The 10227-nt window shown below is 39.2% G+C and overlaps 1 long non-coding RNA gene across 1 annotated transcript; it reads left to right on the top strand.

Moving 5' to 3' along the window:
• Positions 1-7036: 7036 nt before the first annotated feature.
• Positions 7037-10016, top strand: LOC146666229 (uncharacterized). Its single transcript, XR_014912431.1, has 3 exons — positions 7037-7230; positions 7336-7500; positions 9769-10016. It is a non-coding gene; the product is annotated as an uncharacterized LOC146666229 (long non-coding RNA).
• The last annotated feature ends 211 nt before the right edge of the window (positions 10017-10227 follow it).

The raw sequence follows: 10227 nt of genomic DNA, 5'->3' as shown, positions 1-10227 counted from the left end.
TGTTTTGGAAAGGCCTTCATGGGAAATGGTTTGACTCAATTTAGCCACTTTTAATCAATTATTGGTCTGATATTTCACCACCTGCAGTTAATATCAGATGCATCAAACAACAAATGTGCTACTTTTGTTTATTAACCTGTTAAATTACATTCCCCAGAAGCCAGCACTTAAGTTATTCACTATTTCTCGTTCAATGAAAGAGAAGAAGTCATAATTTCTTTCAAATTATCTCTCAGACATACACCATACACCTTCAGGATGCACTTTGAGATGATGTTAAACATCCTGGTTTCAATGTCACTGACAGTGAGGTCATTAGTTTTTTTCTTTGATTCTTTTCCCATGTGTTTTCTGCTTTTATCGGTATATTCTGTTCATCTGTACTTTGTTTTTTCCCATTTTTTAAAATCTAAAATCTTTATATATCTTCAGCACATGTGCACCCCATACCATCAGTGATGAAGGCTTTTGACAGTTCATGGACAGTTCACTTAACCACAGAACAGTTTTACTTCTCAGTCTATTTAAAATTAGCTCTGGCTCAGAGAAGTCAGCTGTGTTTCTGGTTCACATATGGCTTCTTCCTTGCATCTCATTTCAGTCTTTTCCCTTGGACACAGAGATTTCTCCAAATTCTCTGACTCTTTTGAAATAATTTTGTGTTGAGGAAGATTATTCAGAAATTGTTCCACAATTTGTATACAGTTTTTGAAGATCAGTGGTGAAACTCAGCCCATTTTGGCTTCTGACAAACTGTTGCCTACCTAAGATGCTCTTTTTGTACCCGGTCATGTTACTGACATGTTGGCAGCTGACCTAGTTAGTTGCAAATTGTTCATATATCCGTCAATTTTTAATGTCACCTACTTTTCCAGCCTTTTGTTGCCACAGTCTCAGTGTTTTTAAGAGGTTGGTGCCATCAAATTCAAAATCAGCAAGTATTTTCCATCAAATACTGAAATTTCTCACTTTAAACATTTCATATGTTTTCCACGTTCCAGTTTGTGTTGTTTAAAGTTTCAGCAAAGCCTTTCGTTCCTCGTTTGGCTCTTGACAAAGGTGGTCACACTTTTCTCCCTCTCCCTTTCCCTTATCTTTCCTGCTTGGCTTCTCATGTCCTTGTCTATGTATCACAGATTTTTACTGCCCCTAATAATAGTTGTAGTTAACACAATATAACACACCTTTTAGCTATTATTATATTATTATATTTTCAAAATGTTTTTTCAGTACCTGTAATTTAAATGTGTCTGTCTTTAAACCATGAGTCAAATTCTGTTTTAAACATGTTATATAAATAAAACAGACTTCACAGCCAACAAAAAAGTATTCAGAGATTTTTCACAAATGAACTGGAATTATTTCCAATTAATTTCCAAGAAATAAATCAACAAAAATAGATAGCAAAGGAGTATGGAGTATCAGTGTTGGCGGGTGAATAGATCATATTTTGATCTATTCACCCGCTTTTACCCAACACATTTTACCAGCCAAGGAACAGACAGGGAGAGAAATAGGAATGGAGACAAGAGGAGGTCAGGTAACATGAAGTAAGAGTGAAAAAAAGGTTGAGCACCAAGTTACCAACGCACAGCTGACTGGTGAATAGTGAAGAGTTCAGCTGGCTTTTTATCCACAGAAGATAATAACCTAATGAGTACACCTCCTCAGCACCTCGTGGGTGAGGTGTTCCGGACATCTCCCACCGGGAGGAGGTCCTGGGGCAGGCCCAGGACATGCTGGAGAGATTATATCTCTCAGCTGGCCTGGAAATGCCTTGGTTTTCCGCCTGACAAGCTGAAAGGGGGAGGTGGCTGGGGAGAGGGAGGTCTGGGCTTCTCTGCTTAGGCTGCTGCCCCGCGACCCGGCCCCAGATAAGCGGAAGAAGATGGATGATGTCTTATTTAATTCCTTCTGTAATTTAGATCCAACGACTTAAGTGCTGAAACTGTACATTTCATTCCATTTTCCATTGCAGCCAGCAGTTCCAAATTCACAGTGGTCTGTTACTTCAGATTACCAGTATAAACTGCTCTTGCAAACCTAGACTCTGGTCCTAGCTATGTATCTACAATGTCTTCATGTTTCTGGTTTGTTTTTTTAAGACTATGTTCAATTGTTCTTTCATCTATTTAATTTTTTAATCCAAATGTGAATAAAATCTGTGCTTTTCACCAGTCTAAATAATGCATTTCTTTATTGGATGAGTCAAACCAGCAGATCACGACAGATACTATAAAATGTAAAACGTAAATATGCCGCCCCACCAACACACACAGCTATTACCCGTTTGCTGCTTTTATTCATAAGATGAATTATTCTTGAATGAAGAGACATTGATTTGACACGAGTAAAAATATGGTTGATTGTGTTTATTGTTAGTCAAGAATAAGTTAAGTGAGGGTGAAAAAAGAAAAGAAAAATGATGAAGAAGGGAGGGGAGAAAGAAAAAATGAAGAGTGATGGAGAGGATGAGGAGAGATGGTAGGAGAGAAGAGGGGAGGTGAAAAGAAAGGGATATAAGGAAGGAAAGAGAAAGGAGGAGAGAAAACCCCAACAATCCCCTCTGAGCAAGCACTCGGCGATGGTGGATAGGAAAAACTCCCTTTAAAGGAAGAAACCTATTGCAGAACCAGGCTCAGGGAGGGTCACCTGCCTTGACTAGTTGGGGGGGTGAGGGGGAAAAAAGAAAAGAAAAAGGATGAAGAAGGGAGGGGAGAAAGAAAAAATGGAGAATGATGGAGAGGTGGAAGGAGAGAAAGGGCAAGAGGGGAGGTATAGGGGTGAGGAGATGAGAAAAGCGGTGGAGGAAGACCAGGCTATGCCGCCTTATGATCCAGTGTCTTTCCCTGCATTTTTTACAGTTGCTCTTTTTCCTGAAGAAGCTCTTGGTTTTTGTTGAAGCTGGTAGCTGTTCTGCTTCTTTTCTATAATCAGTCTTACAATGCGCTGCTTAGCTTGATTAAACATTATTCCCCAGCCCTCATTTATGTTGGGCTGCTTCTGTTGGTTCACCAGCATTTAGTGTCCAGTTGTTTCTTCTCATGAAGCACTTGTGCATTTCTGTGCAGTGCTTCATTAATCTTTATGTTACACCCCGGCCTAGGCAACCGGAGTGCAACACGAAAAAAGTAAAAATAAAGAAAAAAAAAACCCCACAGAAAAAAACCCACTAAGGCTCTCCACCAAAATCCCAAAACGAAAGTATCGACAAATCTATTTACAGCTATTTACAACAAACTATTTATTTACAACTATTTATTTACAACAAAACACCGAACTATTTACAACACGGGGGAGATCGCAACCATGACACACTGAAACACAGGGTTTAAATACCTAGAGGGAGCAATCAGGAAAATGGACAACAAGAGGGAAACACAGCTGGGGCAACTCAGAACTGACGAGACAGGGAAACGTAAACTGAAAACACTAAGATAACACAGACTTTCAAAGTAAAACAGGAAACACATAACAGTCACGCCAAAAACAACACACTGACAACACCGAAACGTAACATTTATTTGCAAGACATTTTGTTTCTTCATGTTGTGAAGTTTGCATTCCATGTCTTTCTCCTTTATGTCCTGCTGTTTCTTCTCTTGAAGAAGCTCTTGGTTTTTCTCCTGGGCTTCATCAAGCTGTACTTGCATCTCCTGCTTCTTTTTCTCAGCGTCTTGGAGATTCCCATGGAGCTCCTGATTAACAGCTTGTGCTTGTTGAAGCTGGCAGGACATTGTTCTTAACTTATGGCTGTTCTGCTTCTTTTCTGTCATCAGGCTTGCAATGCGCTGCTGAGCTTGATTAAACATTATTTCCCAGCCCTCATTTATGATGTCCACGTTGGGCTGCTTCTGTTGGTTCATGAGACTTTCCTTGTGCCTTTCTTCCAAGTCTTTATTTCGGCCTTCCAGTTCTCTGTATTTAGTGTCCAATTGTTTATTCTCATGAACCATTTCTGCAGTTCTGTGCAGTGCTTCATTAAGCTTTACTTGAAAGACATGTTGAATGAATTAGGCTAACTATTCACTTTAGCTAAAGTTATTAAGTTAGCTAAAGAGTTGGGATGCTGTGTAAGACATAAATAAAGCTAAAATACAAAGGTTTGGACACCGTTTTGCATGTTTCCCTACTGTAGGGGTCTCTGCAAGCATACAGAGGGGGTACTCTGAGAGGGTACAAGATGACAACTTTGGAATTCTACTAGAAACAGTCGATCATATTAGGGCTGGGCCATATTATACCGTTCACGGTAATACCGGTATAATGTTAGGCAACGATAGGAAAATGAAATATCGCGATAGAATGGGAGTAAAACGCGCATGCGCAGTGCCTTTGTTTTCATACGCACATGGCCGATTGTTGAGTGAAACAGATGAACCAGAATTGGTTTGTAAAAATGGTGCAACTTCCGTGATGTGGAACTGGTTTGGTGTTTGTCCGTCAGATACACAACAAAGCACATTTTTTTGCAGAACATGCAAGCGGCCGTTGTTATTGTCATATTTGTCGGACTAAGATGCTCTTAAATCTGGGAGTAATCTGGGTCCTAAACTCCGGTATGTTTCAGGTCAAACAACACTGCAGCATCACTTAGAGTTAAAAACTGTCTAAATTCTTTCATCTTTAATAAAACGATCAGCATTGCTGCTTTACCAGGTGTAACTATAAAGTTTAACTTCCAGGCATCCATGAAAACAAAAGTTATTACATTTAACGGAGTTAGAAGTTAGCAGGAAGCTAGCGGAAGTTAGCTCGCTAGTTTCGCTAGTTACCTAAGCATGATATTGCATGTTCTGACTGAGAGATTTCTGAAAAAAATCAAACGTACAGCTCTGCTATCACTTCCAACATAAATGAAGACAGGAAACTAAACAGCAGTGACGTTTGTAGGGTTACTGAAGTTGGGCTAGCTGGTATATAATGATGTGCTACGTGATCGCTAGCGACACAGCTATGTTAGCATAACATAAACAGTGAAGCTGGAGGACGAACACTAACACTTTTCCACTTATAAAAGTTAACGTGAAGGTTCTTCATGGTTAGAGACAAATGCAATCGCATGGCAGGATGCTGTAAACGGACCAAACTTCAGTCAGGAGAACAACTGAGATAATCCATCCACAATACGAGATTAGTCATTAATATACTGCAACAACATGGGAATAGAGCAGCTGCCAGAGAATTCAACATTAATGAATCAATGGTACAGAAGTGGAGGAAGGAAGAAGAATGAGTTTAATAAAGTTTGATTTATCTGACTGCTTTGTTTCGCTTAATGTGCCTTATAATCCCGTGCACCTTATGGTCCAAAAAATACGTACTGCACACTGCAGTTTAATGTTGCAAAGCACCTCTTTTTAACTTCAGTGGATATTATACATGGTTATGCTCAGGATATGTCAGCCCATTTCTACTGGAAATGCCTTTTGGTTAAACTTTCAGCAAGGAATTTGCATTTGCACTGTTAAATTTTTATAAAGCTTTAATGTACATAAAAACCAGCTTCTTGTTTAAGTGAAAATAAATGGAAGGTTGTCTTTTTGCGCTAGTAATGTTGTGGAGTTGTATTTTGTCTCGCATCAATTATATCGTCGGTTATATCGTTATCGCAAATTTTCAAATATATATCGTGATAAATATTTTTGGCCATATCGCCCTGCTCTAGATCATATTTGTTTGTCAAAGCTGAATTCAGGGCAAACTACGCTAAATTAGCGATTTTAGCTAACAGCTACAATAAGCATAAAAGTTACCTTACGGCTATCATTTGTTAACATGACGCTTGGTCTTATACATGTAATACATTTATTACCAACCTGAGAGTTCATCCGCTGGTCATTCGACATGACAAATGACTTCTGAAGTCTTAATTCAGCTCAAGACGCTGTAGATTCCCGTCAGTAACACTTTCGGTCCGCTAGTAAAACGTAGTTCTATTAATCTGCGCTTGAACTGGAACCGGATGTAAGTTCCAAAAAACTGAATTTTGGAACTGAAATTGAATTGTAGAACTGAAACTGAATGGTGAGAAGTGAAACTGAAATTATTCGAGAGCTGAATTTTTAAAGGATAAAATGCAGTTTCAAAGCAAATCAATTCATTTTCAAAATATAAAATTCAATTTCAATTTAGTGATGATCATTTTCAAACCATAAATTCAATTTCAAATTAGACTAATTCAAATTCAGTTTTCAAAAGCATTTATTCAAGTTACAATTCAGATTCAGTCTGAGCAATTCAAATTCAAATTTAACTTATTCAAATTCAGTTTCTGATGGCACAGATTTCTGCCCATACAAAACATCACTAGCACCAGTTGATATTTAGACTAATACTTGATAACTTAGCGCTAGCATGCTAGTTCAGCTGAAAAGCACGGGCAAACGTTTTAAATACTAAAAATGGTCACCTGCGTGTTTTGTAAAAGGATATTGGTCACATTAAGAGGGTGTGTACAGTGTTCTCTCGTTTATCGCGGGAGTTACGTTCTAAAAAATAACCCGCCATAGGTGAAACATAGCCAGCTTTATTTTTTACAATTATTATAGATGTTTTAAGGCTGTAAAACCATTCACTACACACTTTATACACTTTTCTCAGACAAGCATGGACATTTTCACACTTTTCTCTCTTGTTTAAACACTCTCAAAGTTCAAACCTTAGTAGAAAAATAAGTCCAGTATTATAGAATGGTTGTATGCATGTGTTTACAAAAAAGTAAGGAAAAAGTGTAGGAAGCATAAAGCATGTTCCCCAGATGGTATTGATGACATGTATAATCTCACCCTCAGCCCCCAAATGACAGTACAGATTATTAAGAAAACACACATAAAACCATGTTATCTGCTAGTTCAGCCAGTGATATGCCAGAGAATGATGGTCAGTCTTATCTCAGAAACATGTGTCTCTTTTACCTTAAACTGCAAGGACAGCTGCTAATTCCTGCCTCTATTATATAGACTACTTGGATTTGAAGGGGAAAAGGTCTTTCTGGACTACATGACTACAGTTGGTGTCAGCAAAACCAAGACGTTCCTTCAGACTGATGCAAGGCTTAAGAGGATACGGGGACCGCAGAGTGGCTGCTCAGATGAGGTGAAAGAGGTGGTCCTGCTTCTGTTCAGCTACTTTGAAGAGAAGGAGGAGTTTTCCATGTAGAAGATACATGTCTGGCAGATGAGGTGCAACTGGAGCAAGTGTCTCTGATATCCACTATTATTGTCCTTAGTAAGTCTTTTTCATAGCTCTCTCTCTTTTTTTAATTGCACTGTTTATAGAATGTCATGTACTGCAGTGCTTATTAATATAACCTGTTAAATAATTGGTTCACAGGACAGTCCTGCTATTCCTTAAGAAGATACATGCTGAGTCTTGATCGGAACCTCATCAGCACAAACATATCCTCATTCATTTCTGCATTGTGCATCATGTTCGAGAGCTACTACAATTTTGACATCCATTATCTGAGCTGGCTTTCACTCTGGAGGTTCTTCAAAGGTGGGCAAATATGTCTTTCTTATTTCTCAGACCTGAGAATCTCGCGTTACAACAATTGTGATTGAGACTCTGGGATCTGGAGTCTGGCTCTGAGGTGGCTGGAATCCAGGTCTGGCTCTGACTCTTGGCTGGGTTTGGACCCGGATTAAGACTGTTTTTATAAAATAACAGTCTGAATCTGGGTCCAAGCCTGGCTAAGACTCGGGGCCAGACGAAGACTCAGCTGACGTCTGACTATCTATAACCTTTGCGCTGGATTTTTAAAATGCAAAAGTGTGATTTATCACTGCAAAAAACACTTGTTGTGAAGGGTGCCAATACTTTTGACCATGCAGTGTTCACTTCCCAAAGCATTTTCGTTATATTTTGTCTTGAATTTGGGGAAACCAATTGTTGTTGCAGTTTGGCCATGACTGTGTATGTGTACAGGGAGTGCAGAATTATTAGGCAAATGAGTATTTTGTCCACATCATCCTCTTCATGCATGTTGTCTTACTCCAAGCTGTATAGGCTCGAAAGCCTACTACCAATTAAGCATATTAGGTGATGTGCATCTCTGTAATGAGAAGGGGTGTGGTCTAATGACATCAACACCCTATATCAGGTGTGCATAATTATTAGGCAACGTCCTTTCCTTTGGCAAAATGGGTCAAAAGAAGGACTTGACAGGCTCAGAAAAGTCAAAAATTGTGAGATATCTTGCAGAGGGATGCAGCAGTCTCAAAATTGCAAAGCTTCTGAAGCATGATCATCGAACAATCAAGCGTTTCATTCAAAATAGTCAACAGGGTCGCAAGAAGCGTGTTGTCACGGTTCTGGGTCAGTTTCGACCCAGTATTTTGAGTTTTGATTGATTAGTTTATTTTTGAATGTTTGTTGTGGTTTTGGGCACTATGAGTATTATTATTATAATGTTTATTACTATTAGAATTCTATGTTTCTGTTTATTCATGTTTAAGGATTTGTTCTCGGTTGTATCTCACGTTTAGTTTAGTTCAGGTTCCATGTGTCATTCTGTCTGTCTCTCAGTGTCAGGTCTGCGTCTTGGTGTAGTGTTCTCATTTCCTGTTTTATTGTGAAGGTCTGCGTCTCATGTGAGTGTGTTCAGTTTTACTTCTGTCTCGTCTTGTTGATTAAGTTTTCTCCTGTTTTTCATGTAGAAAGTTAGGTAAGTGAATTGTCTTTTGTTTGGTTTTCATTTTGTGTAGGACAGCATAGGGACCATTAGGGAGTTTTGTTTGTTATTTTTGGCACTGCTCACTGCTGAAGCAAATAAATGGCTGCTTAGCATTTTAGAAGATACTATTGTTTGGGTTCTTGTTTTGGTGGAGCGGGAGTGGGCCAATTTTTTGTCGCGTTCAAGACACGTCTAGAAAAAGAAAGTAACAGTGTGGAAAAACCAAGGCGCAAAATAACTGCCCATGAACTGAGAAAAGTCAAGCGTGCAGCTGCCAAGATGCCACTTGCCACCAGTTTGGCCATATTTCAGAGCTGCAACATCACTGGAGTGCCCAAAAGCACAAGGTGTGCAATACTCAGAGACATGGCCAAGGTAAGAAAGGCTGAAAGACGACCACCACTGAACAAGACACACAAGCTGAAACGTCAAGACTGGGCCAAGAAATATCTCAAGACTGGTTTTTCTAAGGTTTTATGGACTGATGAAATGAGAGTGAGTCTTGATGGGCCAGATGGATGGGCCCGTGGCTGGATTGGTAAAGGGCAGAGAGCTCCAGTCCGACTCAGACGCCAGCAAGGTGGAGGTGGAGTACTGGTTTGGGCTGGTATCATCAAAGATGAGCTTGTGGGGCCTTTTCGGGTTGAGGATGGAGTCAAGCTCAACTCCCAGTCCTACTGCCAGTTTCTGGAAGACACCTTCTTCAAGCAGTGGTACAGGAAGAAGTCTGCATCCTTCAAGAAAAACATGATTTTCATGCAGGACAATGCTCCATCACACGCGTATATATTTGTTTTTTGTTAAGTTGCCTAATAATTATGCACAGTAATAGTCACCTGCACACACAGATATCCCCCTAAAATAGCTAAAACTAATAACAAACTAAAAACTACTTCCAAAAACATTCAGCTTTGATATTAATGAGTTTTTTGGGTTCATTGAGAACATGGTTGTTGTTCAATAATAAAATTATTCCTCAAAAATACAACTTGCCTAATAATTCTGCACTCCCTGTATGTATATGCTTGTACTTATTTTTTAACTGATCAATTAAAATGCTTAATATGCTTTTATATGATTTTATTCTACAGGTGTTTCTTCTCCATAAACCCAGAAAAAGGAACCAAAAAAGAAAACAAAAACTTGAAGCATCTTTCCAACAAGAACCCTCGAGTCCTCACCCTGTTTCAGGATCTCTCCGACCACGAGTGGCGTTAAGCCTGAATATTGACTCTTTGTGGACTGGTAGCTTTTACTTTGTTAAATCCACAATGTGTACTTGAAACTTTTTCTGGTCAAGAGTCCGCCACCTGCTTGTTTCATGAAAATGTTCTTGCTTTGAAGGAATGTTCCACAGTTTTGTTTGTTTGTTTGTTTTTCTATAGTGCTGTTACTGCAGTGTTTATAGGTTTGTTTCCCCACAGGTGGTTTCCTGATGTTTTGCTATGGTAACTACACATGTGTTTTCTATGACCAGGGCCATGGTTGTGACAGCAGAGTGCGTGTTGCGCGGGATGATGATTATGGTAATTTTCGCACTGTGGCCCTTT

Source organism: Rhamphochromis longiceps, linkage group LG7, assembly GCF_057381845.1.
Source record: "Rhamphochromis longiceps isolate RC_006_pf linkage group LG7, R_longiceps_female_GT1.1, whole genome shotgun sequence".
NCBI lineage: Eukaryota > Metazoa > Chordata > Actinopteri > Cichliformes > Cichlidae > Rhamphochromis > Rhamphochromis longiceps.
This window is presented reverse-complemented; position numbering and strand designations above follow the sequence as displayed.